We start from the raw sequence: 20,836 nt of genomic DNA, 5'->3' as shown, positions 1-20,836 counted from the left end.
AAGTTTACAGGGTAATCTCTGTTTTAATGTAAGAGCAGCATCATCACATTCAGTCCAGCCGGATGAATTGTTAAGGGAGACTGTATAGTGACCAGAACTGACTGAGTGTCTGTGATGGAAAACAATACCCACCGCAGTGTATGTTTTCTTCTGAATTGATATCTGACCAGCTTTAAAGTTGGTGACATCAGTATTGATTTTGCCACCATCAGCTCAGCATCTTTGTAGCATGAGAATGCGATATTTTGAACTGTGCTCTGCAACCTATGTAGACAACAATTCTGATGTGCAGTCTGGACAGGAGTTGTCCTGTACAGATTTCACAAATAGGTGTTCAAATGACACTGACTTGCAATCTGGTACTGTAAGGTAAACAAATAACTCAAATTAAATGTCTGTTCTACCTGACTAGCGATGATATACATATTCATGTTTCCACAAATAGTTTGTTGCAAAAAAATCATTAATTGCAATTCCCTCATTTTCTAACACATTTAGCACTACTGTTAAAAACTTCTGTGCATCTAGTTGCATGTTCACAGCGAACTGTGTACCACCATGATAGTAGTCAACCATATCACGTATAAATGCAATATAATTGCATGTGTGTTTTTCAGTATGTACTAAACTGAAAAGAGTTGTCAAAGTTTGACATAAAGGTTTCTCTTTCTGTTGAACACAGTTTTTAATCACCAGCTGTAGGTGGAAAAGAACATTAACTACTACACTACATTAACTTGAAATTTCGGAAGTGTTAGAAAATGAAAAACCTATTACATTGCTCACTTAATTTATTTTTAGATTTCTTTGAAGTGTTTATAGATTCTTCACTTTGGGGCTGATTACGATGGCAGTCGAAGGCACCTCCGCGGTGCTGGCAGAAAACGTTCATCTAGTTACTTTGAAAGCAGTGATCGCGACTGTCATATTACAATGGGCAAAGATAGCCCTTTTTCCGGCCGTCACGGTGTTCCTGTATCCGCCAGAAATTTTTTTCCGCAACGATGCTGGAGGGAGCCAATAGAGAAAGCCCACTGTGCAGAATTACATTACGACCGCCTACCAGATCACGATGCCCCAAACAGCCCATCAGTACGCAGCAGTAAAACAAGCTCTTCGGCGATGGAGGAAGCAAAACTGCGGAGAGAGAAACTCAAGTCTGAGACATCTCTATACGTTTCTGCCCGTCATGGATCCTGCTCTACAAACCCTGCTGCTGCTGTAACTGATCCACTGCCTGCACATAAGATGCTGTCGCGGTCAACAGCAGAGGTAAGATCAAAACATCTCCCTGCATGCAACCCCTGTACAACACACAACAGTCACACTGAAATATGTGTCCTGTCTACATTGTACACCCTGGTGGACACAGGAACATATACCATAGTCAAAGTACCCATGTCTTGCATGTAGGTACATTGTGACCTCAGCATCGTGGGCACCCATTGTTAGAAGTTGGCCTGGTATATGTTGTCCACTAGTTATAGTGGGCACCCTGTACCAGTCTAAACAACCCCTTATTGGTTATAGGTTAAAGACAACCTTTATTGAAAGCTATTCTAGTGGTAGCTATGGAGAGCAGCCTTCAGGATAAGGTTTGAAGGAATGTAAAGCAGCTTGTTTTTCCAGTCTATAATCTCTTGAGTGCCTAAATGAAAGACAACCACACCAGGTATATATATAAAATATATGTATTTATTACTAAACACACCGTCCTAGTCTCTTTATGAGACTAGAGGTCAAAACACATAAGTTACACTTCAAATATGACAGTAAAATAGCACAAATACACGTCAGGCCCCAGGGGCGAGCCAAACCATATACTAAAATAGTGGTATAAGAACCACGGCTTAACTAGACACAAGGCCTAGAGCCTGTAGAATCGCTGGGACCCCAAGGAACCACCCAAGGTAGTGACACAGGGGACCCATGGGGGCCGTGTGCAGTGTGTGAACACAGCCGCGTGCTCCCATTAGCTTCTATGGGGAAAGTAATGGTTCGATTTTTAAAGATTAGGGACACTTAGAAATGAGTCCCTTTGGGACTTAGGAAGTTCTAGAGTCAACACCCAATGGGAGCACCGGAGTACTTGTGTTACCTCACCCAGGAAAGCTGGGTGCATAGGTGTCAAATGGTGTCGGGTCGCGTCATTGATTTCAATGGGAGCTGGCAAAGAAGTGCTGCTGACGGGAAGATGTGAAGTGTCCAAAGAGATCCAAGCCTGGATTAAAGATGAGAAGAACCTGAAAGCAGAGGAGACAGAGTCTGGGTCACTTGCCAGTGACCAGGAAGGCGATAGGCGGATGCCCATCGATATCGGGTGATTTCAGGTGAAGGAGGTGAAGCTTGACTCTTCAGCCACAAGGACCAGGAGGCGTTGAGGACAACCAGAGCTGGATTTGAGCTGTCCCACAAAGGATGTCGAGTGCTGCAGCATCGGTGCCCGGATTGGACACAATAAGCCTTGGCAACAGCAACCCATGCAGAAAGAAGAAAGATACTTCGGTGCAGACCAGCAAGGTCTGAGGGACTTAACACTTGGTAGGGAGTCGGGGCACGACAGGAGCAATCAGGGAAGCCCAAGGAAATTCAAAGTTACCCCCTCAGGGACCCACCAGTCAATGGACCAGGGATCGCGAAGGGACCTCAAGAGGAAACACAAAATGGCAGCCTACGGGTCACTCGGGATGACTAGGCCAACAATCCTCAGTGGATCTTGTGCTCGAGGTGGGGGCTACAAGTAACCTGAAGCATGACTTCAAGAGACGTCGAGAAGTTAATGCACTTGCAAAAGTGCACTGTGACCAGGAGTTCTGGTTCCACACTACTCACGTAGGGCTGCCGGTCTCAGCTTTGCTGGGCGTTTTTGTCAGCCTCTGAGATGTCTGGAAATCCTCTTCCTGGGCTGTAAATACTTCGGAGTCTGGCAGGAGCTTCGGAGATGCAGACTGGCAAAATGCTTTGTTGGTGCCTGCCAAGCAGGGGAGTCACTTCTTGACCCCAAGGGAGATTTCTTCAGTCCTCTAGTCTTTAGTAGAGTGTAGAAGTTCCAGGATTCAGCTTCAGAGTTTCGTCCAGGGATATCTAAAGTTCTGGTTACAGAGGTTCCTACCTAAGGAAGGGGTTGGACTAGCTCTGGGGACCCACCCATTTCCTTTGTCCAGTTTCACGCCAGATCAGGGGCTGGAAGCCCCTGAAACGGTTTGAGCTGGACTATGCACAGGGACACCAAATGCGCCCCCTGTGCAGGACTTCAAAGCACTCAGAGAGTGCTCCCACCCAGCCCCAATACACATCATCCTGTCTGGGAGGTGGTTACACCTCCCTATGACAGGAAACCTATTGTCCAGGCCTCCCCTGCCGGAGTTTCGGTCAGCAGCAGGAGGCCAGACCCTTGTCTTTGGCTGCAGCATCCATTTTGTGATGCCTGGGCTCTATTAGATTTCTACCGGGTATACCAGTACTGTCATGTCTCTCCCTCTAGAAGGGTGGGATCATACTGGTGTGGGGGTATGATTCCAAGGTGTTTGACACCAAACACAACATGTTTCCGTGCAGCCAGTTCAAAGTTAGCATTTACCGTTGGGTAATAATGCACTTAAGAGTCTATGGTCAGGCTGCACTACTGACAACCCCGGAGAAGAGATTCTGAAGGCTGCAGAGGGGCTCAGCTCATGCCTGGGCACCCTCTCACATATAACCAAGCACCCTGCCTTCAGAATTGATAAGGCCTGCCATAGGGGTGACTGATAGGTTACTATGTGCAGGGATAGGTGAGGGATAGTGAACCTATACCTCAGTAAGGGGTGCATGCACCACCTTACCCAGACAGCAGTAGCAGACCTGTGGTGTCATTTTGCATGGCTTTCCAGGGGTGGCATAATACATGCTTCAGCCCCTGGTAGGCCTCTGGGGAACCTATGCCCTGGGTACATAGTATACCATATTCTAGGGACTCACAAGGGTACCCCAGAATTCAATCTTGAGTGTACCTAAAGTACATGCAATCAATTTAGAGAGGAAGCAGCTAGGCTGGGGCCCTGAATAGCAGGGTCCCAGCCAGACTAAAGTCGAAAAACAGTGAAACACCAGCAAAAAGTGGGGGTAAACATGTGAAGCAGATCCTACTCTCCTACACAACCCCCCCAAACGCAGGGACATTAAACTAACCTTGACCAGTTGAGTCTTCATTTTCTAAGTGGAAATATCTGGAGAGTCCATCTGCATTGGCATGGTTACTCCCAGGTCTATGTTCCACTGTATAGTCCATCCCCTGTAGGGAAATGGACCACCTGAGAAGGTTGGGGTTTTCACCCTTCATCTGTTTTAGCCATAAGAGGGGCTTATGGTCTGTCTGAACAATGAAGTGAGTACCAAACAAGTATGGCCTCAACTTCTTCAGAGCCCAAACCACAGCAAAGGCCTCCCTCTCAATGGCTGACCAACGTTTCACTCTGGGGATCAACCTTCTGCTTATGAAGGCTGCTGGTTGATCCTGACCTTCATCATTCAACTGTGACAGTACAGCCCCTACCACCAACTCCGATGCATCTGTTTGGACAATGGACTTTTTGGAGTAGTCAGGACTTTGCAGAATAGGAGCAGTGCACATGGCCTGCTTCAGGTCATCAAATACCTTTTGACAGCTAACTGTCCACTGAACCTTTTTGGGCATTTTCATAGAGGTTAAGTCATTCAGAGGTGTCACTATTGATCCATACCCCTTGACAAATATTCTATAGTACCCAGTCAGGCCTAAGAAGACTCTCACCTGAGTCTGGGTAGTGGGAGCAACCCAGTCCATTATGGTCTGGATTTTGCTTGGTAATGGTTGAACCTGGCCTCCACCTACAAGGTGGCTCAGGTACACAACCTGACTCTGCTCTATCTGGCACTTAGTAGCCTTGATAGTTAGGCCTGCTTTTTGCAGGGCCTCCAAAACATTCCTTAGGTAGACCAGGTGATCCTCCTAGGTGGAGCTAAAGACAGCAATATCATCTAGATATGCTGCACTATAGTCTTCCAGGCCTGTAAGGACTTGATTCATCAACCTTTGGAAAGTGGCAGGTGCATTCTTCAAACCAAAGGGCATTACCACAAATTGATAGTGCCCACTAGGGGCAAAAAATGCTGTCTTTGGCTTTGCATCATCAGCTAGTCTGATCTGCCAGTAGCCAGCTGTCAGGTCAAATGTGTTTAGAAACTTTGCAGAGGCCAAAGTATCTATTAGCTCATCTGCCCTGGAGATGGGATGGGCATCAGTCCTAGTGACTGCATTGAGACCCCTGTAGTCCACACAAACCTCATCCCTCTTTTGCCATCTTTGGTGTGAGGTTTAGGTACCAGAACTACTGGACTAGCCCAAGAGCTATCTGAGGGTTCAATAACTCCCAAATCCAACATCTTTTCGACTTCTGTTCTTATACAGTCCCTGACATGGTCAGGTTGTCTGTAGATCTTATTCTTCACAGGCAGACTGTCCCCAGTGTCCACTTCATGAGTGCACCAGGTAGTCTGACTTGGAGTCAGAGAAAACATATGTCTGTACTGACTGAGAAGCTTTCTGCAGTCAGTTTGCTGCTGGACAGTGAGGCTGCCTGCCAAGGCTACACCATCAACTGACCCATCATCATTGTTCTGAGAAAGCAGGTCAGGGAGTGGGTCACTCTCTTCCTCCTGTCCTTCATCACTAGGCATGAGCAAGCCCATGTCTGCCCTGTCAACATATGGTTTAAGTCTGTTGATATGAAGTACCCCGTGGGGACTCCTAGGGGTTCCAAGGTCTACCAAGTAGGTGACCTCCGCTTTCTGTTCAACAATTGTTTGGGGGCACTCCATTTGTCCTGGAGGGCTGCTGGGGCCACAGGCTCCAACACCTACACTTTCTGTCCTGGCTGGTAAACCGTCAGTACAGCCTTTAGGTCATGCCAGGCCTTTTGTAATTCCTGGCTAGCCTCAAGATTTTTGGTTCCCTTTTTCATGTACTCGGCCATCCTGGAGCGGAGACCAAGTACATAGTCCACTATGTCCTGTTTAGGGCGTTTGAGAGGTAACTCCCATCCCTCCTTCACCAGACACAAAGGACCCCTAACAGGATGGGCAAACAAAAGTTCAAAAGGGCTGTAACCAACCTCCATTTGTGGCACCTCCCTGTAGGCAAACAAAAGGCAGGGCAAAAGGATGTCCCAACTGTGCCTAAGCTTTTCTGGGAGACCTTTGATCATGCCCTTTAAGGTTTTGTTGAATCTTTCAACTAAACCATTGCATTGTGGGTGATAGGGTGTGGTGAATTTGTAATTCACTCCACACTCCTTCCACAAAGCAGTTAAGTAACTTGACATAAAGTTTGCAACTCTGTCAGATACTACATCCTTAGGAAAGCCTATGCTTGAGAATACACCCAAGAGGGCTCTTGCCACCACAGGTGCTGTAGTGGTCCTAAGTGGGATTGCCTCTGGGTACCTAGTGGCATGGTCCACCACCACCAGGATAAATCTGTGCCCAGATGCAGTTTGATGATCCATGGGACCAACAATGTCAATCCCAACCCTCTCAAAGGGAACCCCCACCACAGGTAGTGGTATCAGGGGGGCCTTTGTGGTTCCACCTGCCTTGCCACTGGCTTGGTAGGTCACACAGGAGTGACAAAACTCCTTAGTGTCTTCAGACATGTGGGGCCAGTGAAAGTGAGGGACAATTCTGTCCCAAGTCTTGTTCTGGCCAAGGTATCCTGCTAGGGGAATATCATGGGCTAGTGTCAATAGGAAGCACCTAAACTTCAGAGGTATAACCAACCTCCTGGATGCACCAGGCTTGGGGTCTCACTCTCTACTCTCTGAGCAAAGGAGTCCATCATCCCAATACATTTTATGGGTGCCACCAGCATTCCTAGCAGCCTCATCAGCAGTTTGCTTTCTGAGGGGTTCAAGAGAGGGGCAGGTTTTCTGCTCCTGGCTCAGATCAGCCATGGAAGGGCCCCCTGTCCCCAAAGACTCAACCTGGCCAGGTTCAAGCTCCTCTGGGGCAGTTCCTTCTTCAGGCTCAAGATCATCTCCCTCAGGAGATATCTCTGTATTCTGAGTCAAGTGGGAAGGCACTTCCTTAACCCTACTGCTCCTCCTCTTGGGAGGCACCTGGTCCATTCTTCCAGAATCCAGGGCCTGTTTAGTTTTTAACAATTTGGCCTGTGACCTAGTCACAGAAAAGCCATGAGCAGGGATCCCTAATATTTCTGTATGTGTCCTGAGCTCCACTTCAGCCCAAGCTGAAGATTCTAGATCATTGCCAAGCAAGCACTACCTGGTAGGTCTGCACTTACCACAACCTTCTTAAGGCCAGTTACCCCTCCCCAGGAGAAGTTAACAACTGCCAGAGAATGGTCTGTTCTGACATTGCTAGCATTGGTCACTTAGTACATTTCACCAAGTATTATCTGCCCAGGATCCACAAGATCTTTTGTCACCTGTGTCCCTGAATGCCAAAGCCTCTTTTCCATTTATTAAAGGCTGTTGTCTGTATTTGCCCAAGTTACTGGGACTCACAAAGGAGGACATATCCATGCCTCCATCACAGACTAGAATAGCCTGAGTTGGAACTCTGGCTAGGCCAGAGTCCATCTCAGAACCCAGGGTCAACTCTACTACACCCTTATTCTGAACATTGCCACCACCAATTGTAGCTGTACTAGGGGGAACAGTTGCCTTAGGGGCAATGGTGGCTGGAGTAGATTCTTTGGACTTGGTGCAGTCACTTGTCCAGTGAGTTTTCTGCTTACAGATTTTGCACCATGGTTTCTTTTGTCCTTTTCCCTTGTTAGACTGTGAATCCCCACCTGAAGAAGATGTTTGGGGGCCTTGTGAAGACTTCTGGTCTTTACCCTTCTCCCCACCCTTGTCAGAGTTTTTAGGATCTTGCTTCTTGGGTTCACCACCTTGGTTCTGTACCTTCTGCCTCACCATGGTTCTGACCCACTTGTCTTCTTTCCCAATTCTTGGGGAGAGGTCAGATCTGAGTGCTCCAGGTACTGGTGCAACAGCTGATTTTGACAGTTATTAAGGATCTGCTCCCTCATAATCACATTGTACAATCCTTGGAAGTCATGCACTTTGTTGCCAAGTAACCAACCCTCCAGAGCCTTAGTAGCACAATCTACAAAGTCTACCCAGTCTTGATTCTGTGCCTTTTGGGTATCCCTGAACTTTAACCTGTACTGCTCAGAGGTTAGGCCAAACCCTTCAATTAAGGCACTCTTCACACTGCTATAATCATCTGCCTCCTACTCTCTAACAGTGAGGAGCTTATCTCTACCTTTGTCTGCAAACGAGAGCCATAAGATTGCTGCCCACTGCTCCTGGGGGACCCTTTGAACTTTACATGCCCTTTCCAGTGCAGTTATCCATTTGTGGATGTCATCCCCACTCTCGTAGGGAGGGACAATCTTATTCAGGTTTCTATGGTGATAAGACCTCTCCCTATCTCTAGGGATGTTGCTGCCACCATGGGACTCTGGTACCAACTTTTTTCTAGCTCTGTAGAGCTCTAGGGCCTCCTTATCTAGGGCTGCCTGCTTCTTTCTGATTTAAAGCTGAGCTTCCTCATCCTTAAGCATTCTCTCCATCCTCTCCTGAGAGGTTTCCCTCCTATGAGAAGAGATAGAGGTCCCTATAGATCATGGGTACTCACAAACTTTCTCTCGGGGGCCAAATTTACAGTGTGGTTTGTGGCCGAGGGCCACACCGGTGGGGGCGGGGCAGAGGGGGAGGGGCAGGGCTAAAGCAAAAAAAAATTGTAACCATGAGGTTGAACACAGGTCCCTGCAGCAGATGCCTTCGTCCACTGAGCCACCAGACCTGGCATACACACATCTATCTCTCTCTCCCTCTCCCCCTCCCACCCCTCTCCCTCCCTCTCCCTCCTCCTTCCTCCCCCTCTCCCTCCATCTCTCCCCTCCCTCTCCCTCCCTCTCCCTCTCTCCTCCTCCCTCTCCCTCCCTCTCCCTCCCTCGCCCTTCCTCTCTCTTTCCCCCTGTCTCTCTCTCCCTGTCTCTCTCTCCCTGTCTCTCTCTCCCTGTCTCTCTCCCCCTGTCTCTCTCCCTGTCTCTCTCCCTGTCTCCCTCCCTCTGTCGCCCTCCCTCTGTCGCCCTCCTCCCTCTGTCTCCCTCCTCCCTCTGTCTCCCTCCTCCCTCTCTGTCTCCCTCTCTGTCTCCCCCTCTATCGCCCTCCCTCTGTCGTCCTCCCTCTGTCGCCCTCCTCCCTCTGTCTCCCTCTCTGTCTCCCTCTGTCTCCCTCCCTCTGTCTCCCTCATTCTGTCTCCCTCCTTCTGTCTCCCTCCCTCTGTCTCCCTCCCTGTCTCTCTCCCTCCCTCTGTCTCCTTCCCTCTCCCTCCCTCTCCCTCCCTCCCTCTCCCTCCATCTCCCTCCCTCTCCCTCCATCTCCCTCCCTCCGTCTCCCTCCCTGTCTCCGTCTCCCTCACTGTCTCCGTCTCCCTCCCTGTCTCCATCTCCCTCCCTGTCTCTGTCTCCCTCCCTCTGTCTCCCTCCCTGTCTCTCTTACTCCCTCTGTCTCCCTACCTCTGTCTCTCTCCCTCTGTCTCCCTCCCTCTGTCTCTCTCCCTCTGTCTCCCTCCCTGTCTCCCTCTGTCTCTCTCCCTCTGTCTCTCTCCCTCTATCTCCCTCTCCCTCCCTCTCCCTCCATCTCCCTCCCTCCCTCTGTCTCCCGCTATCTCCCTCCCTCCCTCCCTCACTCTGTCTCCCTCCCTCCCTGTCTCCCTCCATCTCCCTCCCTCCCTGTTCCCTCCCTCTCCCTCCCTCCCTCTGTCTCCCTCCATCTCCCTCCCTCCCTCTGTCTCCCTCCCTCCATCTCCCACCCTCTGTCTCCCTCCCTCCGTCTCCCTCCCTCTGTCTCCCTCCCTCCCTCCGTCTCTCTCTGTCTCCCTCCCTCTATCTCTCCCTGTCTCTCTCCCTCCCTCTGTCTTCCTCCCTCTCCTTCTTTCTCTCTCCCTCTGTCTCTCTCCCTCTGTCTCCCTCCCTGTCTCCCTCTCCCTCCCTCTGTCTCCCTCCCTCCCTCCCTGTCACCCTCCGTCTCCCTCCATCTCCCTCCCTCTGTCTCTCTCCCTCCGTCACCCTCCCTCTTCCTCCATCTTCCTCTTTCTCTCTCCGTCTCCCTCCCTCTGTCTCCCTCCGCCTCCCTCCCTCCCTCTGTCTCCCTCCCTCCCTCTCCCTCTCTCCCTCTCTCTCCCTCCCTCCCTCTCTCTCCCTCCCTCCATTTCCCTCCATCTCCCTCCCTCCCTCTGTCTCCCTCCATCTCTCTCCCTCCGTCTCCCTCCCTCTGTCTCCCTCCCTCTGTCTCCCTCCCTCTCTCTCCCTGTCTCCCTCCCTCCCTCTGTCTCCCTCCCTCTCCCTCTGTCTCTCTCCCTCTGTCTCCCTCCCTGTCTCCCTCTCCCTCCCTCTGTCTCCCTCTCTCTGTCACCCTCCGTCTCCCTCCCTCTGTCTCTCTCCCTCCGTCTCCCTCCGTCTCCCTCCGTCTCCCACCCTCTCCCTCTGTCTCTCTCCCTCCGTCTCCCTCCGTCTCCCTCCTTCTCCCTCCGTCTCCCTCCGTCTCCCTCTGTCTCCCTCTATCTCCCTCCCACCGTCTCCCTCCCTCCGTCTCTGTCTCCCTCCCTCTATCTCTCCCTGTCTCTCTACCTCCCTCTGTCTCCCTCCCTCTCCCTCTGTCTCTCTCCCTCGGTCTCTTTCCCTCTGTCTCCCTCCCTCTCTCTTCCTCTCCCTCCCTCTGTCTCCCTCCCTCCCTCTGCCACCCTCCGTCTACCTCCCTGTCTCCCTCCCTCTGTCTCTCTCCCTCCGTCTCCCTCCCTCCGTCTCTCTCCGTCTCCCTCCCTCCTTCCCTCTGTCTCCCTCTGTCTCCCTCCCTCCCTCTGCCTCCCTCCCTCTGTCTCTCTCTCTGTCTCCCTCCCTCTATCTCTACCTCCCTCTGTCTCCCTCTGTGTCTCTCCCTCTGTCTCTCTCTCCCTCTGTCTCCCTCTCCCTCCTCCCTCCCTCTGTCACCCTCCATCTCCCTCCCTCCTTCTCCCTCTCTCTGTCTCCCTCTCTGCCTCCCTCTCTGCCTCCCTCTCTCTGTCTCTCTCTGTCTCCCTTCCTCTCCCTCCCTCTGCCTCCCTCCCTCTGTCTCCCTCCTCTTGTCTCCCCCAGACTGCGCCTCTCTGTCTCCCTCTCTCTGTCACCCTCTGTCAACATCTGTCTCCCTCCTTCTCCCTCTGTCTCTCTCTCCCTCCCTCCGTCACCCTCTGTCATCTCACCCCGTGTGTGTATCAGCCCTCAGCCCTTAAGGACAGCTAATTTGTGCCAATACCTATGGTCTGGCATCTGACATCCCTACGTTGTGCTGACTGATGACATCCATTATACATCAATGTCCTAAGAAATCACTCACTGATTGGAAGCAGTAGCCACAACTTCACCATGCACATACTGAGGCATGCCACTCGGAGTGACATTTATTTTTTCCATCAAAAGTTACAGTCCAACACCTCACTCACATCACAATTTGCCATACCCCCAGATCACATCCAACCATGTTAAGCCCTACTGCCAAACCAATCTCACAATAGCCACATTTAGCTACATTGCATCGTACTTCCACTGTCTAACCATCCTAGACATGTTGCCATGTGCACAAGTAGAAAATGCAGATCAGCCAATGCATCACTGCAATCATCACTATCTACACCATCAGCGACTGTGTACACTTGCTGTCACTGTGGCAGGGAATCACTTCGAGTGATGCTATGCTGCTGATATTTGGCTAAATGTTTCACAGTGATGCTGTCATCTGCATCATTTAGAAACATGCAACCCATGGGACAGGTGTAAACTCTGCTAACTCACTGCATCCTGAGTCCAAATTTGTGTATGTCTCTAGCCACTTACACATCATCACATGAGCACAATATTGTGGGAGCCATACAGCACACACAAGGCTGACAAGTGTACTGGACTACACACTTCACACAACGTCTTCTCCTGTCTAGGAATGTCTCAGTTCAGACAACATTCACCAAATGGTAGATGAAAACATGTCAAGATGAATTGCTATGACACTGTTCATTTATTTCCCACATGAGAAACCAAACTTTGTACACATGCAGAACCTCTGCACTCGCCACTGAAGCTACTTAGAAGCGATTGCATCACACTAGAGACATCCCAGAGGCCCTGCCTTGCTCTGGGCTGGGATTAATGCAGTCACTCATGCGCCAAGTCACACTTTGCACAATACTCACCCACAACTTGCTGCTTTTGGGCCCTCCAGCGTCCATCCAGCTCTGGCTGTGTCACTGCCAGGATGCGGGCCAATAGTGGGGTCATGCTCCGGGGCTAATGGGGCTGCAACAGTGCCTATGGTGCCGTCCTCCCCACATACTCAAGTGCAACAACTTGTATGTCATGTATGGCCCATGCAGATAGCAAAATCTGAATGCATTAACTTTGGCTTGCACTCAGAGGCACATACTAGTGTACAGTTACATAGTGTGAGCATTCTGATCATTCACTTACCAGTACCTCTGGAGCACCATATAGCCGCCCGTACTGGCCAAGGACCTCGTCCACCAGGACCTCCAGCTCCTCTGTGGTGAGGGGACGGGCCCTAATGTTCTCAGTACGAGCCATGACTGTGTCCAGAGATGAGGTACAGCAGCAGTTGGTGATGATGAATGGCAGGCAGCAGTGTCTGTATGCAAGTGACAGGTGTGGCTATTTCACAGACACATATAGTCCCCTAGGGTTCTTCCAGTGGTACTCTGCTGAAGTAATTGGTCCACCTGGTTTTCATCATTCAATTGTGGCCTACCGCGACGTTCAAAACTGGAAGGCATTACCGCGATGGCGGTTCCCATTGGCTGCAATATCATTCGCATAGGCTGTGTCATGCCGCGGGGGTCAAGATGTATCCACCGCTATCTTGCATCATTCAATTGTTGCCAATGACTTTGACCGCGATGTTCAAAACTGGAAGGCACTACCAGGATGGCGGTTCCTATTGGCTGCAATGACATTCGCATAGGCGGTGTCTCACGGCAGGGTCAAGATGTATCTGCCGCTATCTTGCATCATTTAAGTGTGGCCAATGCCTTTGACCGCAGTGGCTGATTACGCCTACCACGATGTTCAAAACTGAAAGGCACTATCACGATGGCGGTTCCCATTGGCTGCAAGGTAATTCGCATAGGCGGTATCACACTGTGGGGGTCAGGATGTCTCTACCGCAATCCTGCATCATTCAATTGGGGCCAATGCCTGTGACCGCGGTGGCGGAGCAGGCCTACCGCGACGTTCAAAACTGGAAGGCACTACAGCGATGGTAGTACCAATTGACTGCAATGTCATTCGCATAGGTGTTGCCACGCCGTGGGGTCAGGATGTATCCACGGCTATATTGCATCATTCAACTGGGGCCAATGCCGGTCCCCGCAGTGGTGGAGCACGCCTACCGCGACATTCAAAAATTGTAGAACACTACCATGATGGCGGTTCCCATTGGCGGCAATGTCATTTGCATAGGTGGTGTCACACAGCGGGGGTCAGGATGTCTCTACCTTAATCCTGCATCATTCAATTGTGGCCGATGCCAGTCCCCGCAGTGGCGAAACACGCCTACCGCACCTGTAAACATATTGTGCATTTGCATTCTCGTTTTCCGAATTGCATTACTGGCCCCAACATATTTGGCAAAACTGCAGCACCTTGGTAAGGGATTTGAGAGTGTGACATTTAACTTAAGTCTGCCACACATGTCATAGCAGTACACATGTGATTGAATGCATTGGTCTGTCTGTACTCACATGTAATTTTCATCCATATGGGCATGTATGCAGATTTCATGATGAATTGCCTATCATTTTTGTGAACATGCCAACGTGTGTAATACAAACTCCTCCCACAGTCATGATGGGCTGACCACGTAGTCTGCATATATGTCTGTACACAGTGATGTATTTATATGGATAGTTGTTCAGTTTACACTCACTGCGCTCATTTTGTAATGATGTTGTGCTTAGTGGCACTTAAGGTTGAGGTTGTGCAGTGACAACAGCTGCATACAACTCAGTATTGATGCTGTTAGCCACATGTGCTGTGTCAGCTACCCACAGGGCTGGGGACACATGATGGAGCAGTGTACCATATGCCATACACATAGTCTGATTTTGAGTTGACAGTAGTTAGTATGTACACCCTGGCTACATGAAGGACCACAGGAGATCAAGGTGTCTATGCATGTCACTTGTGCATTAAGCGTGTTCAACAGTCCTGTCAATGTTGTGGTTGTGTTAGTTATTCTGTAAGCTGTTACCCACATCCCATCTTTGACTCATTTTTACATGTGCCCCCTGCCACAATACGTAGGAGAAGACCACCGGTGTTTCGGCCTCTACCAGACCTGTTGAAAATGGAGGATACTGACATCATTAAGAAATTCCGTCTCAATCGCCTTACCCTTCAAGAGCTATATGCTCAGTTGGAGCCCCATTTGAGGCCTCACAGAACCTATCCAACAGCTTTGACACCAACAGTAAAGGTGATGGCAACCCTGCATTACTTTGCCACTTGGTCATTTCACTACACGGTGGCCATCGCAGGTGGGATGTGCCAACTTTTTATTCAGCATGGTGTTGCATGATGTTCTGTCTGCATTGTTGACCTACAAGGGCAGCTACATTCACTTTCCAAGGAGACATGAATTGGCAGATGTGAAGGGGGAATTTTATGACCATGGTCACATACCTAATGTTGTTGGAGCCATTGATTGCAAACACACTGGCCTTGTTCCACCACAGGCATGTGAGCACATCTACTGTAACAAGAAGCATTACCATTCAATCAATGTGCAAGTGGTATGCCAAACGGATCTGATTATCTCCCATGTGTGTGCCAAATTTCCGGGTTCTGCACATGACTCCTACATACTGCGTAACTGCATCATCCCAAAATTGATGGAAAATCTGCATCCAGAGCAGGCGTGGCTTTTTGGTGCGTGAGCTGTGTCAAGTAGTGTGGTGTATGTGTGACATGCTGGTGTCCTCAACTAGTTCTATTACATTGTTGGTCTGTGTTTCTCACAACTATGTGACTCAGTGTATCCCAACCGGCCTTGGTTGTTTAGCCCACTAAGGAATCCAAGGGCGCCGGGGGAAGTCCACTTCAATGATTCCCATGGGAGGACACGTTGTGTAGTGGAGTGAGCTTTTGGACTTCTGAAGGATAGATTTCTGTGTCTGGACAAGAGTGGTGGTGCACTACTCTACTCTCCCCAAAAGGTGTGTCAGATCATAGTCACATGCTGCATGCTCCACAACCTGGCCTGCGCAAAGAGATCCCTCTGATTCTGGACGATGATGATCAGCAGTAGCCCCCTGGTACAAATCCACACATGCCCAGAGAAGATGATAGTGGTGAGGAGGAAGGGCTGCATCAACAGCTCATCACCAAGTACTTCCCTTGAGTGTAAGTTAGCATTGGCAAACTATGACTGTGTCTGTTTGCTTTGCTGTTAGTGCTGATGCATTGATGATGTGTTGGGATGCTGGCTGTTGTTGGCACACTGCTAAGGGCTAATGTGTGTCGCGCTGTGTTTGTTTCCACTTACCTTAAGTCTATGTTGATGGTGTTGGTCAGTGTTATCTGGAATGAATCTTGCACAGTGTTGACTAGTGGTGTGTTGTTGCTGTTATGCCACCATATGACAACTCAATGTCATCTTCTTGTGTCATTCTAGGCTCCTCTGCCTTATTAATGGATAGTCACAATCAAAGCTTGAGGTACATTGAAATCAGAGTTTACATTGTACTTACTATGATAAACATGGAACTGACACAAAGGCATAGGGGTGTCAATTGTGTTTATTTTCTAACATATTGCATTTATTTTACAGTGAGTGAGATATTAGTTGTGCATACAGAGTGTTTCAGCTGTCAGTGATGGTAACAGAGTAGTCACCACAATAGTGTAATTACATAGTCCAACAGACTCGTGCCATCAATATTGCAATGTGAGATCAGATGATCAACAAAGTCCATCTTGTGCAAAGCAACTTACCGCTTTGCTACGTGATGCTCCCGTGGTGTTTCTCAGATATCTCCTCTTGTGTTTGGCAGGGGGTGACTCTGTTGCAGGCTCAGGGGAGTCATTGTCTTGTGGCTCACCCCTCCCTGTGGCCGCAGCTGAGGTGGTGGGAGTATCAGCAGGATGACCACTGGAGGGTTGAGACGTTATTTGAGCAGCATGTATGTCACTCAAAGCACCCACAAGCTGGCCCATGAGCGCCACATATTGTCCCATTTGTGTGTCCATGGACCTCTGCAGCAGGCGGAGCTCCCAAAGTTCCTCTACAACCTGACCCATCTGTCCTTAGTTGGTACATACCAAGGACTCTTGCGACGGTGGCCAGAGCTTCAGTCTCATTGTCCTCCTGTGATTGTCCCCCAGTTGCCCTCCCACCTGCCCTGCGGACACAGACCTGTGGCATTGGCTGTCCACGCACCCGCACACTGTTCCCGGCATCCTCGGCATGGGTGGTGGTGTTGGTAACTACTGAGCCTGGGCCAGTGTTGCAGGCAGCGGTGGTGATGGTGCAGGTGGCTACTGCACAGGTCGTTGTAGCAGGTGTCAGTATAGTTGTTGTTGCTTATGTGTTGAGAGTTGTGGGTGTGGTGGTGGGAACAATGAGGCCCTGAGACTGAGTGCAGCCTGGCAGTCCAGAGGGGCCAGGTTGGTGCTCCTTATCCGAGAAACAGAGAGAATCTGCATCTGAGAGTTGAAGTTCCGGGGGTTGGGGAGACTGGCTCTGCTGGTTGGTGGTGGTCTCGCCAGCTGTTGATTGCGAATCTCCTGTTGAACAGAGGTTAGATTGTCAGCATGTTACGAACACTCAACAACTTTGGTGCCCCTGTTTTGGATGTTTTAGTTGAGAAAACAAAACTTTTTACATTGCAATCACTTGGTATTTGTACAAGATTTTCGGCATTATGACATGATGTAGAGGTACGTACATTACTCGTTAGCAGGGTGACATGTAAAATACTAACCATTTGACATGTACCGATAGTGTGTTTACAAGGACTTGTCATCATCTACCAACTTGGTGCTCATCCACTTTAGCTTAGGTTGGGATATTGTAGACTTTTCTGAGAATCTGTTTCAGCTAGGCCAAAACGTCCTAATTTCTGTGGGTCATTTTGCATTGACATCATGTGGTTGGGGTCGTTTGACTGAGTCTCCATGCATGTGTTCTGTTCATATGAGCCTTCATGCTTTGAAACAATGGGACTTACACATTGCATTGTGTGCACTGGGTGATTGGGCCCAGCATTTATTTGCATGCGTGTTTGTGATTCAAAGTGTGATTTATGTGACTTACACGTGGGCTTAGCTATGTGCGCACTGATGTGACATACGGCGCTGTACAGAGTTGTCTCCTAAGTGAGGGATGTGGTGGTCATATACCTTGATGCTGGTTGAGAAGGGGGACAGGGTGCATGAGCTGACTACTTACCTGTCAGGAGGCACAGTGGAGGGAGATGGATGCCACATGGCTCTGGGGGGGAGTGTGCTCCATGCTGTTTGGGAGTGAGGCCAGTGGGCCTTGTAGGAGTTGTGGTGTTATAGTCAGGTCCCAACAACCCTCTCCCTAGTGAGCTGACTACCTACCTGTTAGGAGGCAATGTGGAGGGAGATGGCTGCCATATGGCTCTAGTGTGGAGAGGGTACTCCATGCTGTTTTGGAGTGAGGCCAGAGGGCTTTGTGGGAGTTGTGGTGTTGTTGTCAGGTCCACACAATCCCCTCCCTAGTGAGCTGACTACCTACCCGTTAGGAGGCACTATGGAGGGAGATGGCTGCCACAATGCTCTGGGGTGGGGAGGGAGCTCCATGCTGTTTGGGAGTGAGGCCAGAGGGCCTTGTGGGAGTTGTGGTGTTGTTGTAAGGTCTCAACAACCCCCTCCCTAGTGAGCTGACTACCTACCGGTTAGGAGGCACTGTGGAGGGAGATGGCTGCCGCATGGTTCTGGGGTGGGAGAGTGTTCCATCCTGTTCAGGGGTGATGCAAGAGAGCATGAGATGGATACCTACCTGTAAGATGAAGCAGAACAATGAAATGGATGCCACATGGCTCTTGGATGTGGGAGTGTTTCATCCTGTTCAGGGGTAATGCAAGAGAGCATGAGATGTCCACCCACCTGTAAGGTAAAGCAGACAAATGAAATGGCTTCCACATGGTTCTGGGATGGGGGGTGTTCCATCCTGCTCAGCTGTGAGGCAAGGGGACCTGGTGGAAGTTGTAGTGCTGACTGCCTGTCCACACCCCCCTCCCTGGTGAGAAGGCTACCTCCCTGTGAGGTGGAGAAGAGGATGGGAATAGGTTACACGTGGCTCTGGGGTGGGGTAATATTCCATCCTGCTCAGCTGTGAGACATGGGGGACTGGTGGGGGTTGTAGTGCTGGCTGCCTGTCCCTCCCTCCCTGGTGAGAAGGCTACCTCGCTGTGATGTGGAGCAGAGGAAGGGAATAGGTTACAGATGGCTCTGGGCTCGGGGAGTGTTCCATCCTGCTTAGTTGTGAGGCAAGGGGGCCTGGTGGGAGTTGTAGTGCTGGCTACCTGTACCCAGACCTGCATGGAAATATGACTACCTACCTTTGAGGTGAATCAGAGGAAGGAAATGGTAGATATGTGAGACATGTGTTAGAAAGAGTTTGTTGTACATAAGTGCATTCTGGTCCTGGATTTGTAGCTCTATGGTTGTGCAAAACAGTACATGGCAGTGTGATGGGATACATTTGTTGGTGCTTACCAGTCTCCACTCCCTCAGATATTCCTGTGAGACTCTCTGGATGTAGGATGGAAAGCATCTTTTCCTCCCATTCAGTGAATGTTAGTGGTAAAATGGGAGGGCCACCGCCAGTTCTCTGAGCCGTCTCATGGTTCTGGTTGGCACAGCATTTCACCCTGTTCTTGAGGTCATGCCACCTCTTCTTGATGTCACGCAGTGTGCGCAGGATGGTCCCTGCTGCATTGACTTTGTTGACAATCCTTTCCCACATTTGATGTATTCTAACAAGTGCTGCCTGTTGGACCATGCTTCCAAACAAATGTGGTTCTACTCTAAATATCTAATCTACCATCACTGACAACTCATTGTCTGTGAATTTAGGCATTTGTTTCTGTGACATGGTGTATGCTGTGCAAATAAGAGACAAGTGCAGGGAGGAAGGTGCTGGTGGGGATGTGTAAGGTGTGTCAGGTGTGTTTGAAGTGTTGGTGTGTGTGAGATTTGTGACTAGTGACAGCATATGCCAAACCCAGTGGAATCTGTTGTCTTTTCACATACAGATCTTTTACTAGGAAAATCTGGTAGTGCACCTTCCTATTTTATTACTTGCTCAGTGTGATCAAATGTAATCAGAATATATTCATACTCTGTTCTGTTGGGATATGCAGTGAATGCAATGCAGTCTATCACATTTCCCATTGCACCATTCACTAATCCCTCCTCAACATTCAGAGTTGGGTATGAGGAAGGACTGCCTCATTGTGGACCTCTCTCCCAAATGACGGGTGTGCATAGTAGGGTATAGGGTGGGACTGTCCTGTCCTTTCAAACCTCTCTAGACAACAAGTGTGCATTGTAGGGTATGTGGAGGGACTGGCTTCTCGGCTGAGACCTCTCCCTGCAATGATAGCTGTGCGTAGTAGGGTGTTGTGAGGGACTGTCCTCTCCTTTCAGACCTCTCTCTCAGATAACAGGTGTATGTAGTAGTGTGTGTTGAGAGAGACTGGCCTCTCTGCAGAGACCTCTCTCTGTAATGATAAGTGTGTGTAGTAAGGTGTGGGAAAGGACTGGGCTCTCCTTTCAGACCGCTCTCTCGGATGATGTGTGTGCATAGTAGATGTGGGGAGGGACTGCCCTCTCCTTTTAGACTTCTCCCTCAGATGATGGGTGTACGTAGTAGGGTGTGTGGAGAGACTAGTCTCTGTTTAGACTTCTCTCTGTAAAGATGGGAGTGCATAGTAGGATAGTTGGAGGCACTGTGATCTCCTTTCAGACCTCTCTCTCTCTCAGATGACGGATTAGCATTTTAGGGTGTGTAGAAGGACTGGCCTCTCTACTGAGATGTCTTTCTGTAATGATATGTATGCATAGTAGGGTGTGGGGACGGACTGGGCTCACATTTCAGACTTATCAGACAATGCATGTGTGTAGGAGGGTGTGGGGATGGACTGCCTGTCCTTTCAGACCTCTCTTTGAGATGACAGATGTGCTTAGTAGGGTGTGTGGATGAGCCTTAACTCTACTCACAACTTTTCTCAAACCTATAACCATAAATAGTCTGATAAACACCATCTCCTTTAAGACTCCTTCGTACAAGTGTGTAAAGCAGAGTGTATTCAAACATCATCTACTCCGTCCCACTTTTCATGATCCCACAAGAGTCTCAACAGATTGTAACATTGTTTTAAAAAGGAGTCAACCTTCTAATCATCACAGTACTTATCTCTTACAAACTTCCTCACAAGTACCACAATATACATTCCCACTAATAGAGTTTATTGAGAATTCAACTACTCCTTTTTACTACTCACATTCCCGCGAGAGTCCTACAAAATCATAAAAATTAATTAAAACTAATATGTACATTTATTTTCTTCACAGTAGTTATCCCTTAGACACCTCCACTCTAAATCTAAGGGGACAGCATGCCTTTCTGTTGTCCTTTTATATAGCTTTTTTACTTAATTTGCACAACATCTCCAAACTGTAATGGCAGCCATTTCATTTCTAACATTCCAA

This window comes from Triturus cristatus, chromosome 2_1 (assembly GCF_964204655.1).
Source record: "Triturus cristatus chromosome 2_1, aTriCri1.1, whole genome shotgun sequence".
Taxonomy (NCBI): domain Eukaryota; kingdom Metazoa; phylum Chordata; class Amphibia; order Caudata; family Salamandridae; genus Triturus; species Triturus cristatus.
Note: the sequence above shows the minus strand (reverse complement) of the source record.